A 19,137-nucleotide genomic window follows, 5' to 3' on the forward strand; every position below is an offset into this window, starting at 1 on the left:
TTGTGTATGTGAAGAGTTTTATAATGATAACATATAGACAGATTTTTAAACTTTATATACTAGGCTTTTTCCTCATGGACTTGGTAATATTTTAAATGTTGTATTATCAATGCACACATTGGAATTTACAAAGTAAAAGAAGAAAGCAGTACTCTTGACCTTCATTCATTCACACTTTTGTCCTCTGTGAAGGTGACTTCATACTCAGTTCTCCACATCACCAAGCGCTTAATTATTCAACTTTCAGAGCTGTGGGGAAGTGATCAGATGATAACAGAAAGGAAGAGGCAAGAGGACTATACAAATAGTAATGCTGGTCCAGGGGCATGGTGAAAATTGCAAGACAAAGCAGAGAAGGGAGCTCTATGTGCCCCCTGGCTGGAGTTTGTAGTAATGAGCTGCTAGCATTTGAGGAACACTGATTGATGAGCTTCACAGGCAATTGCTATGCAGCAATATTCCCATTAGAAGTCACAATAGTTATCCTGGTATCAGCCACAGTAAAATAAAAGTGTTGCCTTTTGGGTGAGCTCAAATAGTCAGTGTTAGAGATGAGTACAAAGGAGGTAAATAAATCCTCTTCTTATTTTCCTACATCCCCACTTTTAAAGAGTTGTCAGGTATTCAATCAATGTCATAGCTATATGAGACTTTAAGTCCCCATAGTTTATTAGTTTTCAGTAGTGTTTTTGAAATGCAATAATTTAGAGATCTCTTGACTCTTGGATTTACATTACAAATGCTGGTGTTATGAAAGTTTTGTTAAATTAGTCTACAGCATGAAATATGGGTGTTTAGTATGTTGTAGATAAATTTGAAATTGAAATACTACCATGATCTTTGTTTAAAGAATGTAAAACTAGTTTTTAAATATTAATAACCATTTCTTCTCCAAATGTTTTGCAAATGTAGTTTGTATTTCCAAGGAGTGGGAATATAGATTTGCTTCAAACAAGAATAGTGATCTGAACTCTGGCCTCTTCTATCTTTAGATATTTTTTTTTCTCTCTCTCTCTGCAACTTGTTAAGAGCTGAGCTGAGCTGGAGCTAGCTGAGCATCCAGTTGTTGAAATAGTCAATTAAGATAGCACATCAAAGTGAAAGTGACATACAAGGCTTTCCTGACTTTCTAAGCTAGTCAAGAGGCCAGAGCTCTGATTCCCATAATGCTCTATTTTCCCCACAGAAGGATACTGCGTAAGGGTCAGATACATCAGTGCACATAGTGGGAATTATCTTACTACCATTGAAGCCCTGAAGAAAGGCTCCTGCTATTTCATGGACACAAGGGTTAAAGTCAGCTACAGAGGGAAAGACTGGGTGTGAAAAAGTGCAAATACTGAGTCAGAATGGTATAAGTTTCTTCATGTTTCCTCTTCAGGAAGGAGGCCTCAGGAGAAAGCCCTGGATGAAAATCCTTCAAATGGAGGTGCACAGACTCCAGACATAGATGCCTTAGCCTGGCTAGCAGGGCATTGGCAGCGGGGAGGGAGGCTCTGAATCTTTGATGCGCTAAGCTTGGTGTGGAGAGGGCAGCTTTTCCCTGGTAGGCCCTGCCAGGTAAAGCTTTAGTAAATTGGCCATGGTTGGGCTTGAAGGACCATACACAAACACTTTCTTTCCATGAAAATAAGACCTAGCTGGAAAATAGTCAACCTTGGAAACTAGAGGTAAAAAATGCCAGCCCCAATCAATGTATCCTTGCCTTACCTGCCAGCACTACTCTGTTGCTCGCTGGCTACTCTGTAAGGCAGGTAAATGCTAGATACCTCATCACCTTCTTATTTCAAGCCTACATCGCCTCATTTGAGGATTATTGGAATTGCCTTAACCTTCATGCTATCCTTGCCTGAAAATATTTTTCCCAATGTTATCCATCATAGCCTTAATTGCCAAGTTACTTTTAAAGCACTAGTTTTACCTTTCTTCAATTTTTGTACATATTTTATAACGTGTAGATTATTGCCATTGCCACTGCTATGTAAAATGCATTGAATTGTTATCTTCATAGCAGCTATCACAGAAAAATTCTCAAGTACATATATTCAGTAAAGGTAGAAATAAGAACAAACTTGTAATAGTCCCTTGCATCAATCCAAAAGGAGGAGAATGAATGAAAATTTACTAGTTATGATGTTATGTGTAATATAATTCTGTATATGAACATGATTTGTGTGTGAATTTCAAAGTATGCACTAGTGGAAATTCTAAGCAAAATTAGTTTATCTCACTCTCACTAAATGTTCACTATATGTTTTAAAACATCAATTTTTTCCACTACTTTTTTTTTTCTTGAGCAAAGGGAAATGATGCTGGATGAGATGGTGAGAAAAATTAAAGGAAACAATAGTAATGAGTCACAGTGTGAGTCTGTGTTTCATAGATTTCCATGTTTAGCAAAAATGCTTGCAGAGGGTAATAAGAAAAAATAATCCAAGCTGTTTTCAAAAATATTATAGTAGCCAAGAAGAAAGTTGAAATTTTCAAAAGCAAAGTGAATGTCCACGTCATTACGTACTGCCCCATTTCCTTGAATTATGGCCATGTGAAATCGATTTCTTTGTAGATTGGATTCAATTGGCAGTTTCCTTTCTTACCAGGTCCCACAGTTCCTTTTCCTTTCTTTAAAGAGCAAAAGCACCCCTCAGATTTATTACACATTGGATTGCCCATCTTTATAGGGAGAACCAATCTGATGTGGCATTTACTTTACTAAGCAGAGGTGGGCTCCTGAGGCCTCCCCACTCTCTTTTTCAACAAGCACATTTTTGATGAGAGGCAGCCACTGCTTTGAGACAATGTAGCACAAGTTTATACTGGCAAGTGGCTTTTCCTTATTGGTATGGAAACATAGCTGTACCCTCTGTTTACCAGATCCCTGAAATTACAATCTGATTAACAAGCTTTTCTATTGAAGGTAAAGTGAAACTTTCCTCTGCTATAAAATGAAAACAGGCTTTCTTCTTGGGAACCCAGACTTTGACAAATAGATTTTTTTTTCTGTTGCTGAGCTCTCCTTTCTGCATATGGATCTTATTAGGAAAAAGCATAGCAATGAAGACATTTATTTTCCAATAAAAATGATAATTCTCATGCTAAAGAAGAGAGTTTTAAAAATTTTTATTTTTAGTCCTTTCAGTGATTACAAAGACTTAAAGCAAAGCTGCCTGTCCACACCAGTGAAATCGTCCATCAGGAAAGATACAGATGTACCCAGGCATTTTTCTGTCAGTGTAGCACTGCTTTCTCACTAAGCTCCTTAAGTCTTTTTTTTTTTGTACCAGGGATCGAACCCAGGACCTTGAGCTTGCAAGGCAGGCATGGTGCCACTGAGCTAAATCCCTGGCCCTCCTTAAGTCTTTATAAGAAAAGGGAGAAATGATCTTAATTTTAACTGTAAAACTTTATTGCTTGGAAGCCTATCCCTAACATCATCAGAGTCTCAGACAAAAGTCCAAATGTAGGACCCTATAACATTTGACTAAATAGCTGTGAATTATCATTCAAACTAAATGCAAGTTATACAAAATGTCTCCTTTTCCTACCTTAAAGCATTTACCTTCATTACAATTTGAAAATGCTGATTTGAATCTAAAATTCTCACACCATTCCACGTTCTGAGTTGGAAGCTATGGTAGGTGTTGGAGCTGGCTTATGGCTTATGATTTGCCCATTTCCCTTCCTACCCTCAGCTATGTCCCCACCATGAGAAGCCTCCCAGGAACAAGTGTACACACTCCAGATCAGGTGCATTTTTTAAGCTCCAATAAAGAGCTATTCCTTGGCCACCCTCCAGGACCTGCGAGTGTAAACACTCATGGAACATTAGTCCTTGTAGGAAAAGGGTCAAAATAAATTGACTCAGGCCATTGCGGAGGGACCTGGGGACTGGTGTATCTGGACTGTAGTCTTGACAGGTTATTATTGGTTGGCAGTGGGATGGGATAAGTCCCCTGGATTTCACATGCTCCTCAGTTCTTGTGAAGACATAGCCAAGAAATCACAGTGCCATCTATATAGTTATTCAACTTCAGAATCTATTCCTAATTTTGAAGCTCAGATATACAAAGAATAGAAACTCTAGATATTGCATCTATAGCCTCAATAGCAATTGTAGTCATTTGTTCAACACAATTATTGAGCATCCATATTGTGCTAGACATTTTGCTTAGGTCTGGAAATCCATGACTACAACCATTAAGATAAGTAAAACATAGATCTCACTGCCAAGGTGATCAATATTAAAGAAGATAATTATGATGGTATGTAAAGAGGGCTCTTAAATGCAGTGATTAAATAGATGGACTTTCATTTTGAGATTCCTTGGTTTAATTCCTAATTCTACCACTTACTAGCTGAAGTTAACCACAAGCCTTAATTTATTTTTCTGTGAAATGGATTGGACCCAGAAAATGTATATATAAATGTAGTTCTTGCTACATGCTAAGCACTTTGTACATATTATAGCAAACTTGCAAGAAGTGCTAGGTTTACTACCCAGAGAATAAATTGAAAGCATAGAGAGGTTAGTTAAGGTACCAAAGGTTAAATAGCTAGTGAAATTAAAGCCAAGATGACAACTCAAGTAATATGGCTCTTGGTTCTCTAATTTTATCATGATCCTATACTTCCTTCTAAGGAAAAATACAATTCCTGACACAATTCCTGACACATAGTACAATTCCCCATTTTTACAATTATTGTTAGTGAGTATACCTAGATAAAGGGAAGTTGGGCAGAAAAGGAAAGGTTTCACATCAGCAGCAATAAAAAGGTTGAACTTGCACAAGACATGAGTAGACCAAGAAATTCTTTGCAGAGGAAACTATATGAAAAGGGTCAGAAGAAAAGACAGGTAGTACTATGAGGAGATTGGGACTAGAGTGAGTATTAGGCAGCTGTGGGAAAGGGGGACCTAAGCATGGAGGTTTAGGTATATCAGAAAGGAATTTGGTTTTACAGTGTAAGAGATGGAAGGCTGGTAGACCGAAAAAAATAAACAATGAAAGGTATCGATGACCTCCTGTTCACGTCATAATTTGTCATTAATAGTGAAAGATGGGCCGGGGCTTTAGCTCAGTGGTTTCGCCACCTGTTGTGCAAGTGCAAGGACCGGAGTTCGATCCCTGGTACCAAAAAAAAAAAAAAAAGTGAAAGATACCTTTAATGATATATAACCCATGTACATAGCAACCATTTATTTCTAAGAGTTGAGGGTAGTGATTTCAGTCTAGAAACCAACCTTCTACTAGGAGGAAAGCACAGAAAGGGTTCAGCTGATACAGAAGTTGCATTTCCTTTCATTCATTAACCATGAAATATGGCATGTGTGCTGGCTCAGTATTATCTCATTTTACAACTTTCTTTTATTGTAAGCCTCAAATTCAGATGGTATCCAAGGATGAACTTCTATGTTATGCATATTTGAACCTTTATCTTTTCCCATATTGAAATACATTAAAAATAAATTCCAGATACCTCTTAAAGCTAACTTGCTCTAATTCCACAGGAATGCAATTCTTTTTTATTTTTTGGTAGCAGGGATCGAACTCTGGACCTTGCACTTTCGAGGCAGGCGGTGGAGCCACTGAGCTAAATCCTCAGCGCTAGAATGCAATTCTTTTTTTTTTTTTTTTTTTGAAATTCTTAATATGCCACCTCCCTTAAATATTTCTGAGGGTACTAGAAATATAAGAGTTATTGATTTGATCCGGAATATTCACAAAGTCTCATGTGTTGAAGGCTTAGTCACCAATAGAGCAATACTGAAATGTTCAACTTACAGAACGGATTAAATTCTGAAGGGGTCTTACCTCATCGACTGATTACTCCATTGATGGTTTTGGGTTTAAAATTTGATGGGCTGTTAGAGGGTGATGGAAACCTAGGTGGGATCTAGTTGGGGCGTTTGGGTCTTTGGGGGTCTTCCCTTTGAGACTATACTTTGTTCCCTTGATCTCTTCCTTTCCTGAACTCTCTCTCTCTCTGCTTCCTGGGGACCATGAAGTGAGTAGCTTTCTTCCACCATACATTGCTGGTATATTTCTGCTTCACCACAAGCCTAAAAGCAACAGAGTCAGCTCACAATGGATTGAATCCTCTGAAACCACGAGCCAAAGTAAACTCCTCCTCCTTTACGTGGTAATTCTTAGGTACACTGTCACAGTAATGGAGAGGAGATTAATACTAATTAATATGCTAAGTATCGAGGAAGGGAGACGATAGAGTCAAGAGGCTACACAGGTTAAGTATTTCATGCAATTATGCAAGTTTTAGAATTAAAATGGGTCCTACATTTTGTATTTATATTTTCTGCTTAGCTCAGTATCCATTTTGTTGTAATAATCCTGAAAAATAACTTGGCAGTCTTTCCAAGTATCTATTACCTCCCCCACCTCCCATGTCTAATGTAAAGTTAAATTGTTTATTTAACAGTTGTGACTGGATTTAGTGGATTAGTATAATTGCATCAAGCCGGTCCAACTGTTTCCCTAAGGGTATGTATCACAACATGAACTTTTTGGCAGAAGTGGTATAGTGCTACTCTTTTTAAGGACCTGTAATTCAAAAATCTTGATATACAATTAACTATTTTTTTAAATTTTACTTTCCCACTAAAATAGACCAAATTAAAATCTAAATTTATGCTCATCAAATATTAAGCGAATTTAACTCTAACACATATGTACATTATGTATTTACAATGTGACTGTGATAGCACTGGGATGGATCAACAATGTTGATTGAATTGACCTATTAAATGAATGGATTGGTTGATTATTTTCATGAATTCCATTATTCTTTGAATTAATTTAATTGTTGAAATACTACAGTGTGAATAAATACAATATGTTTTTATACTTTATGTTCAAAGGAGAGATAATGAGAGCCCTAATACAAGCATTCTACACTATTACACTTTGCAATTTTTCTTCTGCCAGACAGATTTCTGGACATCTTTTTTCTTGTAAGTGGAATGGCTGTGACCTAAATCTACTTACTGTATGAGATAATTTCATAGTGGACCCTTAGTAATTACACCCTTTGACAGTCCCAGCATGATTAGTTTTCTATGCTCTTGTTTTCAGTTACTGTTAACTAAGTATTCTGGGACTCATAACACTTAAAGAAGAGTTAACTAATTTAGAACTTGGAAATAGCCAGTGGTTGTCATATTACAAGCAACTAATAGACTGATAATATCACTGTCATACTTTAGTGATAATGGTGATAGTACTAATGTTCCACTATTACTATTTATTGAGAAATTACTGTTTGTTTCATACAAAGTACTCTGTATGTGTTATCTCACTTAATCTCTACCATAAGCCTATAAACTAAGTTATCATGATCATTCCCATGGTACAAATGAGAAAATATGATTTAGAAATGTTAAATACTATGATCAAGATCAAATAGCCAGTAAATGGCAGTTTCAACATATGAACTTTGAGCTTGGGCCTTTTTTTTTCTGTACCGGAGATCAAACTTAGGACCTTGCGCTTTCAAGGAATGCGTGGTGCCACTGAGCTAATCTCCGGCCCCCGGGGCCTTTTTTTACTAAAGAGCAGTTATTCCTTTTACTGAAACTGAAACCGTGTGTGTGTGTGTGTGTGTATGTGGTGTGATCCAGTATATTTATCTTTATGCTTATGTAGTTTCTTTTACCTAATATTCTTTTGTGTTAGGCACTGATCTCAACACTGTAATGCATTAACTCATTAGAACTCCACACCTTATGAGCTACATATAATTTTTTTCTAGTATATGTGCTGCCGAAGTGAGCACATAAGTATAATTTTTTATGTATGAGGGAACTAACACAAAGAGGTTAACTTGATTGATAGCCACAGAGTCACCCTAAAAACACATACTAACTACCTTATTGTTACTAGTTTATATGCCCCTATGAAGGCAAATTGAATAGTAATGGCTCTAGATATCTAACTTCATATTATTTCTTTAGACCAAAAATATGTCAAATTTTCATCTCTGCATATCATAACCTTATAGAAAGTCTAAAACAGAGCCTTGTTAGTTCTTGATAATTTTGAACTAGGCTTACTCATGTAACCTAACATTCTGTATATATTATCTAATTTACAGATAATATCAACCAAAAGGAGAAATTTCAATTCTTTAATTTTTTTTTTTTTTTTTGGTACCAGGGTCCTTGTGCTTGCTCAGCAGGTGGCGAAACCACTGAGCTAAATCCCAGGCCATTTTTTTTTTTTTTTTGCTGCTCCAGTCAAGTGTGGAGGGAAACTTTATTCGGGCTCCAAGGCCAGTGCACTTGGGCAGGTGGTGCCCTTCCGGAGGAGGGGCTGGCGGAGAGCTTTACTTGACCTTCTTCTTGGGGCGCAGGTTGTTGGTGTGGCCACACTTCTTCTTTGGGCAGTTGACGGCACGGGGGTACAGGCGTGTATAACACTTGCGGCAGATCATCTTGTCGCAGTTGTACTTCTGGGCAAGCTGGCGCAGGGACGGCTCGATGATCCCACCTCGCAGGCGAAGCACTAGGTGCAGGGTAGACTCTGGATGTTGTAGTCAGAGAGAGTTCGGCCATCCTCCAGCTGTTTGCCGGCAAATATCAGACGCTGCTGGTCAGGGGGGATGCCCTCCTTGTCTTGGATTTTGGCTTTGACATTCTCGATGGTGTCACTGGGCTCCACCTCGAGGGTGATGGTCTTGCCTGTCAGGGTCTTCACGAAGATCTGCATCTCTGCATCTGCCGCTCGGCCGCCTCCCTGGAGAGAAAGAGGGCGACGGAACCGGAAACCCAATTCTTTAATTTTTAATGTGATCGATTTCCCTTGGCATATGTTAAACTCAAATACATTTCTCCCATTGGACAAAACAAACTTATGACATCATAAGTTTATATTAATAACATGTAATTTCCAAATATGTTAATATTAAGATTTGTTTTGCACTCAAACTAAGGACATACTCAATAACCATTTATAAAAGCTGAAAATTTTGTTTAAAAATAAAATCCATTTAGATTTGTTTTGTTTATTTATCTTGATGTTGGTAATTGAACTCAGGTCCAAGAGTATGCTAATTAAGCACATGTTCTACGTGGAGCTATACCCTTAGCCATGTTTTAATATCCCAGATTATTCCACCCAACCATCAAAGTTAAGTTTCTTGTCAATGTCTTTGAAAAATCTCTGGTTTTAATTCTGCGATCATTCTGATAAACTCTTCATATAAAGTAATGGAAGATACTAGACTCAATTTAGAGTTAAATATATTTACTACATATACTTTATATTTACTATATTTACTAAATATATTTACTCTAAATATATATTGCATTATGCCTAAAAATTCTCCAGAAAGTCAAATAGAAAAACAACTAAAGAGGCAGCACACAATTTATTTTAAGCATTATTCTTGACACCTTTGATTCACTAGTTGAAATTTTGTTAGAACTAAGCTTTTAAAAATTATATTAGTGTCAAATAATCTTTTTCTTGAGTTGATTATACTTAAAAGATAGGTGGTATTTCTTAGGTGAAATATTAATTTGATTGTATAAAAAGATGATGGATCATTCAAGAGTTACTTATTTGTATATTTGAAATAATGGGCTATAGTTTCTAGGCTGAATAAAAAATGAAGAGCACAGATTCATCTCTTTTTTTTTATAGGCAAAGGATTAAAAAAGATTTTAATTATACACATATGGTCACAATTTCGCCTTAAAAAGACTGTTGGGAAATGTACATAAGGCTGCTTGTAAATGTACATCATGTTACTGTTATAATGTCTTATGTCCAGAGGAAAAAAATTATCATACATATTTGCTCTTACTTAGGAGTAGGCTATTCAAAAAATACAGTCCTCTTCTGTACAAAGAAAAAAGTCACATCACATTTGATAAGATGGACAAAGCATTGGCCTCCATGGTAACCAAATATCTCAGCCCAACACTTTTTATTATGCACAATACCCTGACTTCTTGAAAGTGACCCAAATCCTAGCATGTCCATATTGAGTCAATAACTACATTATAAAACAAAATTTTTCCACAATAATAAAAAGAAAGTTGGTTCATACTTCTGAAATCATATAAAGATAATTTTTTTTTTTTAAGAAAATCACTCTTTCGGTCGGGGATTTAGCTCAGTGTTTCTGCCGCCTGCCTTGCAAGCACAAGGTCCCGAGTTCGATCTCTGTTACCAAAAAACAAAAAAACAGAACAAAACAAAAACCACTCTTGATTTGGAGAAATTTACATTATACAACATTATATTCCCGGGTCAAAGAGGGCAAGGACAGAAATGTACACTAAAATGCAAATGTTTCCCAAAGAGATAAAACAAATTCCATTTACAGCATGAAAGTTTACAAATGTACACCTGTACAACCAAGGAAAGCATCACTACTAAATTAGCAAGGCTTTTATAATAAACGCTGAAACAAGATTTGCTTTTGAAGTGTAAACTTACATCACTACACACACAATGCACATATTTATAGAAAGCAAAAAAGCTATCCGAATATGTAATCATGCTTACATGTTGAGCTATCAAATTCATAGCTTTTCAGTGGCCCCCTTTCCATTCTATCTGGTTCCTATTTTCTGTATCTACTATGAAAAAGTGAAATAAAGCCCAACACTTCTTCGCCATGCCCTTATAACTTTAAGGGAAACAAAATACAAATTTCCACTCTTTCTTATTGCAAACCAAACTGAAAAGTTAATATGAAACTTAACTTTTCATTTAGTGAACTTAACTGGATGGAATTGTCACAATGATTTTATTTTTTCAAACTCTTAACAATTACATATATAAGTACATATAATACTTCTGTACATTGCCAGAGACATTATAGGGCAGTATCTGTATGAAAACCACATCCACTGTAAATAATGTCAGGTTCTTTTCACCTCAAGTTATTTTATTCTTTGTGTGTGTGTGTGTGTGCGTGTGTGTGTGTGTGTTTGGTACCTGGGATCGAACTTAGGACCTTGCACTTGTGAGGCAGGTGGTGGAACCACTGAGCAAAATTCCCGGCCCTCAAATTATTATTTTTTTAATTAAATACTTTTATTGGTACATTGTAGGTATACAACACAATTACATTTCTCATTGGGAATTGTACCTTTACATAATGCATCTTGGTTCTTATTTTTTCCCCATTCCTAGCCCTCCCTTCATGCCCTCCACCCTTCTCTATTTACAAAGACTTTATTTCCATTTTTTCCATTTCTCATCATTTTTCCTTTCCCTTCTTTCCTTTCCCCAGCCCCTCCCACTACCCTACCCCTTTGGACCTTTTCTTCCTATTTTACATTATCAATTATTCATTCCAATCATTGGTACATTTTAGTTATACAATACAATGACATTCATCATTGGAAATTTGCACCTTTACATAGTCTCCCTTGGGTCTTATTTTTCACCTTTGCCCAGTCCTCCCTTCAACCTCTCCATTCTTCCCTATTTACAAAGATTTTGTTCCTATTTTTCCATTTTCTCATATTAATCCCATTCCATTCTATCCTTTCCCCTAGCCCTCCCACTTCCTTCCCCTTTGTCCCTTTTCTTCCTATTTCACATGACCTATTATACATTTAGTCCTTATTTACACTTTCAGTTTCTCACACCAGAGAAACTATTTGGTATTTATACATGTGTGTCCTATTTATTTCACTTAAGAGTATCGCCTCAATGTGCATCCACTTAGCTATAAATCTCTGTAATTTCTCATTTTTTATGTCTGAGTAGTACTCCATTTTATAAAAAACCCCACATTTTCTTTATCCAGTCTCCAGTTGATGGGCATTTGGGCTGTTTCCAAGTTTTAGCTATTACAAACTGTGCTGCTATGAACATTGGCACACATATATCACTGTGGTATGGGGGGAAGGTCCCCAGCAGTGGAATAGCAGGGTCAAATGGGACTTCCAGTCCTAGTTCTTTGAGGTATCTCCATACTGATTTCCACAGTGCTTGCACCAGTCTACACTCCCACCAGCAGTGGAACAGGGTTCCTCTTTCCCCACAGCCCCGCCAGCATTTGTTTTTGATTGATTTCATGACAGCAGCCATTCTTTCTGGAGTGAAGTGGAATCTCAGTGTTGTTTTCATTTGCATCTCTCGAATGACCAGTGATGTTGAACATTTTTTCATGTATTTATTTGCTATTTCTACTTCTTTGTCTGTTCATTTCAGATGCCCATTTTCAGAATGGGTCTTTAAATTTGGGAGATCTGATCCTTTTAAGTTCTTTATAGATTCGAGATAGTAGACCTTTGTCTGAGGAAGAGCAGGTGAAGACATTTTCCCACATTGTGGGTTGTCTCTTCACACTGCTGTTGGTTACTCTTGTTGTGCAGAAGCCTTTTAATAAGAAGTGATCCCACTTGTGGATTGTTTGTGCTAGTTCATGGGCAACTGAGGTTTTGTTCATGAAATCTTTTCCTATACCAATGTCTTCAAGGGTTCTACCTAACCTCTGTTCCAACTGGTTCAGAGTTTCTATTTTAATATTTAGATATTTAATCCATTTTGATTTTAGTTTAGTGCATGGCTAGAGATATAGGTCTAGTTTTAATCTTTGGCAAGTTGAAGCCCAATTTTTCCAGCACTATTTATTAAAGAGGCTATCTTTTCTCCAGTGAGGGTGTTTGGCTCCTTTATTGAAGTTGAGATGGCTGAGTGTGTCTGGCGTTGTTTCTGCATCTTTTAATCTGTTCCACTGGTCCTCAGGTCTGTTTCTTTGCCAGTACCATGCTGTTTTTTATCACAGTAGCTTTGTAGTAGAGTTGCAGGTTGGGGATTGTGATACCCCCTGCCATGTCTCTGTTATCTAGAATTGCTTTTGCTATTCTGGGTCTCTTCTTGTTCCAAATGAATTTTTGGATTGTTTTCTCAAGGTCTGTGAAGTATGCTGCTGGGATCTCAACTGGAATTGCATTAAATCTATATAGCAGTTTTGGAAGTATGGCCATTTTCATGATATTAATCCTTCCTACGCAGGATCAGGGGATGTCTGTCCATTTTCTGATATCATCTTCAATCTCTCTTTTCAGAGTGCCATAGTTTTCAGAGAAGAGGTCTTTGATTTCTTTTGTTAGGTTGATTCCTAGGTATTTCAGTTTTTTGGATGTTATTGTGAAAGGAATTATTTGCCTATTTCTCTCTCAGTGAGTCTGTCATTGGTGCAGAGGAAAGTTATTGATTTTTGTGTGTTGACCTTGTAACCAGCTACTTGACTGAATTTGGTTATTAAGTCTAGAAGACTTTTGGTGGAGTTCTTGGGGTCTTCTGTATAGAGTATCATGTCATCTGCAAATAATGACAATTTGACTTCTTCATTTCCTACCTTTATTTCTTTTATTTCTTTCTCTTGTCTAATTCCTGTGGCTAATGTTACCAGAACTATACTGAACAAGAGTGGTGGTATTGGACATTTTTGTCTTGTTCCTGATTTTAGTGTGAAGGATTTCAGTTTTTGACCATTTAGTGTGATATTGGCTGTTGGTTTTTCATAGATGGCTTCTATCTGTTTGAGGTAGAGACCATCTATTCCAATTTTTTGTAGGGTTTTATCATAAATGCATGTTGGATTTTGTCAAATGTTTTTTCTGCGTCTATGGAGATAATCATATGGTTTTTATCCTTGGCTCTATTGATATAGTGCATTACATTGATTGATTTGCATATATTGAACCATCCCTGCATCCCTGGGATGAATCCCACTTGATCAGGGTGTATGATCTTCTAGATGATCTTCTGCATTCTGTTTGCCATTATCTTATTAAGGATTTTTGCATCTGTGTTCATTAGTGAGATTGGCCTATAGTTCTCCTTTTCAGTTGGGTCTTTCTCTGCTTTGAGGATCAAGGTGATGCTTGCTTCCAGGAATGAGCTTGGGAGTATTGCTTCCCTTTCAATTTCATTGAAGAGTTTAAACTGTAGTGGCAGCAGTTCCTCTCTAAATGTCTTGTAGAATTCAGCAGTGAAGCCATCAGGGGCCAGGCTTTTCTTAGTTGATAAGTTTTTAATTACATTTTCAATTTCATTGGTTGATATTGGGTTGTTCAGAAGTTTTAGGTCTTCTTCGTTCAACTTTGGTAATTCATATGATCTAGGAATCTGTCCATTTCTTCTGTGTTATCCATCTTATTGGCATATAGGTTCTGGAAGTAGGTATTGATGATCCTCTGGATTTCTGCTGGGTCTGTTGTCATTTCACCCTTTTCATTCCTAATTGCATGGATTTGGGCCTTTTCTTTCCTTTTTCTGATAAGGTTGGCTACGGATTTGTCAATTTTGTTGATTCTTTCAAAGAACCAACTCTTGGCTTCATTGATTTTTTTGTATCATTCTCTTAGTCTCCATTGCATTGATTTCTCCTCTGATCTTTATAATTTCCTCCCTGGTATGAGCTTTGAGGTTGTCCTGCTCTTCTTTTTCTAGAAACTTGAGGTTCAGCATCAGGTTATTTAATTGGGCTCATTCTGTTTTCCTAATATACATATTCACTGCTATGAATTTCCCTCGTAAGACTGCTTTCATTGTGTCCCATAGATTCTGATATGTTGTATTGTCATTGTCATTTAATTGAAGGAATTGTCTGATTTCTTCTTTAATTTCCTCTGTGACCCATTGCTTATTCAGAAGTGTGTTGTTCAATTTCCATGTGTTTATGAAATTTTTTGAGTTTCTTTTGCTATGGATCTCCAATTTCATCCCACTATGGTCTGATAATGTACAGGGGATAACTTCAATTCCTTTGCACTTACTTAAACATGTTCTATATGTGAGTATTTGGTCTATTTTTGAGAATGACCCATGTGCAGCTGAGAAGAATGTGTATTCTGATTTTGTGGGGTGGAAGACTCTGTAAACATCTGTTAAGTTAATTCGTTCAAGAGTTCGATTGAGTTCTAGTATTTCATTACTTATTTTTAGTCTAGTTGATCTATCTATTTGTGCCTGTGGGGTATTGAGGTCCTCCACTACAATTGTGTTAGTGCATATATGACTTTTCAAGTCCATTAGTATTTGTTTTATATAGTTGGGCACACTAGTGTTTGGTGCATAGATATTTATGATTGTCATCTCTTCCTCTTGGATTGTTCCCTTTACAAGGATGTAGTGTCCTTCTTCATCTCTCTTAATCAGTGTTGGTTTGAAATCTACTTGATCTGCCAAGAGGATAGCTACTCCTGCTTTTTTTTGGGTTCCTGTCACATGGAGTATTGTTTTCCACCCTTTAAATTTCAGTCTATGATTTTCATTTTCAATTAAGCGTGTTTCTTGTATGCAGCATATTGTTGGATTTTGCTTCTTGACCCAATCTTCCAGTCTATTTCTTTTGATTGGTGAATTGAGACCATTAACATTGATGGTTATAACTGAAACTTATTGACTTGTCATTGCCATGACTTTTTCTTTTTGTTGGGTTCTCCCCCTTTACATTTAATTTCTTGTCATGTCAGATGGGTTCATTCTGCTTTGCTTCCTGGGGTTGTGATCCTCAATGTCTGTTCCTAGGATATTGTGTAAAATTCTTTGGAGTGCTGGTTTGGTATTCACGAAGTTTCTAAGGTGCTCTTTGTCATGAAAGTATCTCATTTTTCCATCAATTTTGAAAGATAGTTTTGCAGGGTACATCAATCTGGGTTGGAGGCTGTTTTCTTTTAGGGCTTGGAATATGTCACTCCAAGCTCTTCTTGTCTTGAGGGTTTGTGTTGAGAAGTCTGCTGTGATTCTGATGGGCTTTCCTTTTTGTTTCTTTTCTCTAACTGCTTGTAGAACTTTGTTCTTCTGTTGAGTTTCTGGAATCTTAACAATTATATGCCTATGTGTAGATTTTTTTTTGATCAAGGCTATTTGAAGTCCTATATGCCTCACTTATCTGTATGTCAAGCTCTTTTCCCCTGCTTGGGAAGTTTTCTGCCATTATTTCTGTGAAGAGATATTTTGTGTCATCTGCACTCACTCCTGTTTCTTCATTGAGTCCAATCAGTCTTATGTTATTCTTCTTTGCATCATCTAGCAGCTGCTGGATTGATTTCTCATGTTCCCTTATAATTTTGAAGCAATTTTTCTTTTCCTGGTCACTAATTGCAATCTTATCTTCTATGTCTGAAATTCTGTCCTCACATTGGCTCATTCTGCTGTGTAGACTTTCAAAGGAGTTTTTCATGTCCTGGAAATCTATTTGCATCTGTTTTATGGATTCCATTTGTTTCTTATGTTGGGATTCCATCACGTTCCTGAGCTCCTCTCTAGATTTATTAATCATGTCTTGCCCTAGGGGCACAATTTCTCCTGTTATCTGAGAAATTGTTTCTGATTTCATTTTTCCAGATCCCCTTTTGTTGCCAGTTCAGTGGGTCCAGGTGGTTGAGTATCAGAGTGTTCCATCTCATTTCCCTTTGGGGTTGCTGTAGGTGATCTGGAAGTCTGGGTTTGAGACTTATTTATGTGTTTTCTCATTTTGACTGGGCTGGGGGGGCTGTTAGCGCCTGCACAGATTACCTCCTCTGAGCTGGGAGAGGTGGGACAGGGGCCGGTTGCAGAGATAGGGATGGTGGCCCAAAAGCCCTTTCCTGTCTGCTGGGAATAGTGGGAGGGATGGTGGCTCAGTAGCCCCTTCCTCTGGACCAGGAGTAGTGGGATGGCAGCTCCGAAGCCCCTACCTCTGGGCTGGGAAAGGTGGGAGGGATGGTGGCCCAGAAGCCCCTTCCTCTGGGCCAAGAGCAGAGGGACAGAAGATGGCCCAAAAGCCCTTTCTTCTGGACTGGGAGCAGCGGGAGGGATGGTTAGCAGGAAGCCCCTTCCTCTGGACCAGGAGCAGTGGGATGGCAGCTCAGAAGCCCCTACCTCTGCGCCAGGAGTAGCAAGACTTAGTACTGTGGTCTGGTGCTCTGGTGTCCTCTGCATCTCTGTAGTTTGGAACCAGGTGGCTGTACAGAGGAGTGGGGTGGGGGGATCCAGTGGAATTTTGCAGGGGCATGGGCTGATTTGGCATGTTCCATGTGACTCGGGACCTTGGTAGGGCGTGAGCAGACCTGCCTGTCTGCAGCAGGCTGATTCGACATCTTCTGCATGACTCCTGATCTCAGTAGGGTGTGCACAGACCTGCCTGTCTGCAGTGAGCTGATTCAGTGTGTTCTGCCTGACCCGGGACCTCAGTAGGGTGTGGGCAGACCTGCCTGTCTGCAACGGGGTGATTCGGCATCTTCCGTGAGACCGGCCCTCAAATTATTTTATTCTTCTGTTACTTGCTGAGTTTTTATTTGCAAGATAGTTTGTGAATTACCGAAATACAACTTAACTTTCTCTTTTAAAAATATTAATTAATATTTATGCAGTTGATTGTTAATCTGTTATGAAAGGCTTCAGGCAAAGAAAAAAGATAAGGACTATAACCTGTATACACTTCTATAAACCTGTTGTGCTATGAGGCTGTAGACCTACTAGACTGCAAACCAGTTTATTAAAAGAATACTGTACTCTTTTCTTTAAAAACTATTTTTGTGACTTTACAAGATAAAAATTTACACAATATGTGACAGCTTTTTTTTTTTTTTGATACAGTTACATCATATACAGGCATTCTGTGCTTTGCCAGCAATCCAATCTGATAGGTCTCCACTAAGGGCTGAATATAATTTACAATTCACCACTCCACCCCACAAAGATACAGAAGAACCTTAAAAAATTACAAATGGATGAATAAAGTCAATAAACAGTTTTGCTTTAAAAAAATTCAAGATTCTTAGCTGAGTTGTGCTTTGATAATTCACAAAAACTTTTCACATGGTTAAATTATTTTCCTTTCTCTTCTTTTCTTCCTTTACAGTGCTCCATTTGGTGGTCCTCCAATAGGCCCTAGGTCTGGGGTATTTTTCAAATAATATTTCTCCAACTTGGCCAGTATATGCTTCCAGTATGTGGACTTGCACAAAGTAGTTATGTGAGGTTGAATCTTATGCATGATTATTTTCCTTTTGGGCAGGCTTGGCCATGTCAACCATCTTCTGGGGCATGAAAACCCTGTCCACATCTTTGTAACGTAATAGGCTGGGACACTGAATGATGAGAAGTTCCCCAGGCAGTCTCTCTCCTTTCATCATCCCCAAGAAATATGACTTTTTGTCCATCTTTTGTTGAATCATCAGGTTCCCAAAATTTTTTGATAGGCAAAAGCTCTCCCATTCCCTGAGGTTCTAATGCAAGAGCTTGAAAATCGTGATTCATTTCATCCACAGATCAAACCTCAAAATTGTCCCTGAAGGGAAAACTCATGCAGGGACACAGAAAATACCAGTCTTCAAAAATACTCCAGTGCTTTCTCAGCAGGAATCCTGGTAAAAACTGGCAATTTATCTTTAGCAAGATGCTAGGGTAACTCCTATTTTTGCTGGTGTAGGATCCACAATCTCCATTAGATGAGAAGCAATTGATTACACTTCAATGCAAAGATATTCTACAAAAAACTGCGTCTTGCTCCAAGTAAGGGGTGACATTTTTTCCCTGCTCCATTTGCGGTCAATTAAAACACTCTGACACTTCAACTGCCCCTTCTCTTTTCACATTTGATATTTCCTTTTTTGTAGTTGGCAGCTACAATGATGCCCACATAGGCACATTCTCAGTTCTCTCAAGTCCTTCACCTTTAGGGCTGCTGCAACCTCGCTGCCTCAGACTGGAACACCAACCGCCCGCTGGGCACCTGACACATTGCTTGTGGCAGCTCCCCTTCCTCCATCTTCGGTGGTGGCAACGTCTTCTCTCTCCCCCTCCCTCCCTCCCCCCACCCCACCTCCTTCTCCGCCCCCTCCTCTGCAGAGTCATCTCTTGAGGGAACTGGAAAGTACTAGAGAACCTAAGGTCATGGAAGATCACAGAGCAACTTTTGTGAGAACAAGAGGGTACAAGAATTTGAAGGGAGACATTAAAAATAGTGGACTAAAGAACAGCAGCAAAATACAGCCTCTCTGGGACCTGGAATTGAGACACCTGGAAAGCAAAAGCTTAGTGAAGAAAAAAAGAAGTAAATATTTTAGAATCAAGAAAGAGCCAACAGGAAAATTTAGAAATTACAGAGAAACTGGAGATAATGAGCACAATGCCGATAAAGAATGAAGCAGCCTGGAATGCT

The 19,137-nt window shown here is 38.0% G+C and overlaps 1 pseudogene; it reads right to left on the reverse strand.

Annotated features, from left to right (window-relative positions):
* Window positions 1-8,235: 8,235 nt before the first annotated feature.
* Window positions 8,236-8,776, reverse strand: LOC101718813 (ubiquitin-ribosomal protein eL40 fusion protein pseudogene; annotated as a pseudogene).
* Window positions 8,777-19,137: the final 10,361 nt, after the last annotated feature.

Source organism: Heterocephalus glaber, unplaced genomic scaffold (assembly GCF_053883595.1).
Source record: "Heterocephalus glaber isolate CG9 unplaced genomic scaffold, H.glaber_assembly_v1.0 deba00001461, whole genome shotgun sequence".
In the NCBI taxonomy this organism is placed as follows: domain Eukaryota; kingdom Metazoa; phylum Chordata; class Mammalia; order Rodentia; family Bathyergidae; genus Heterocephalus; species Heterocephalus glaber.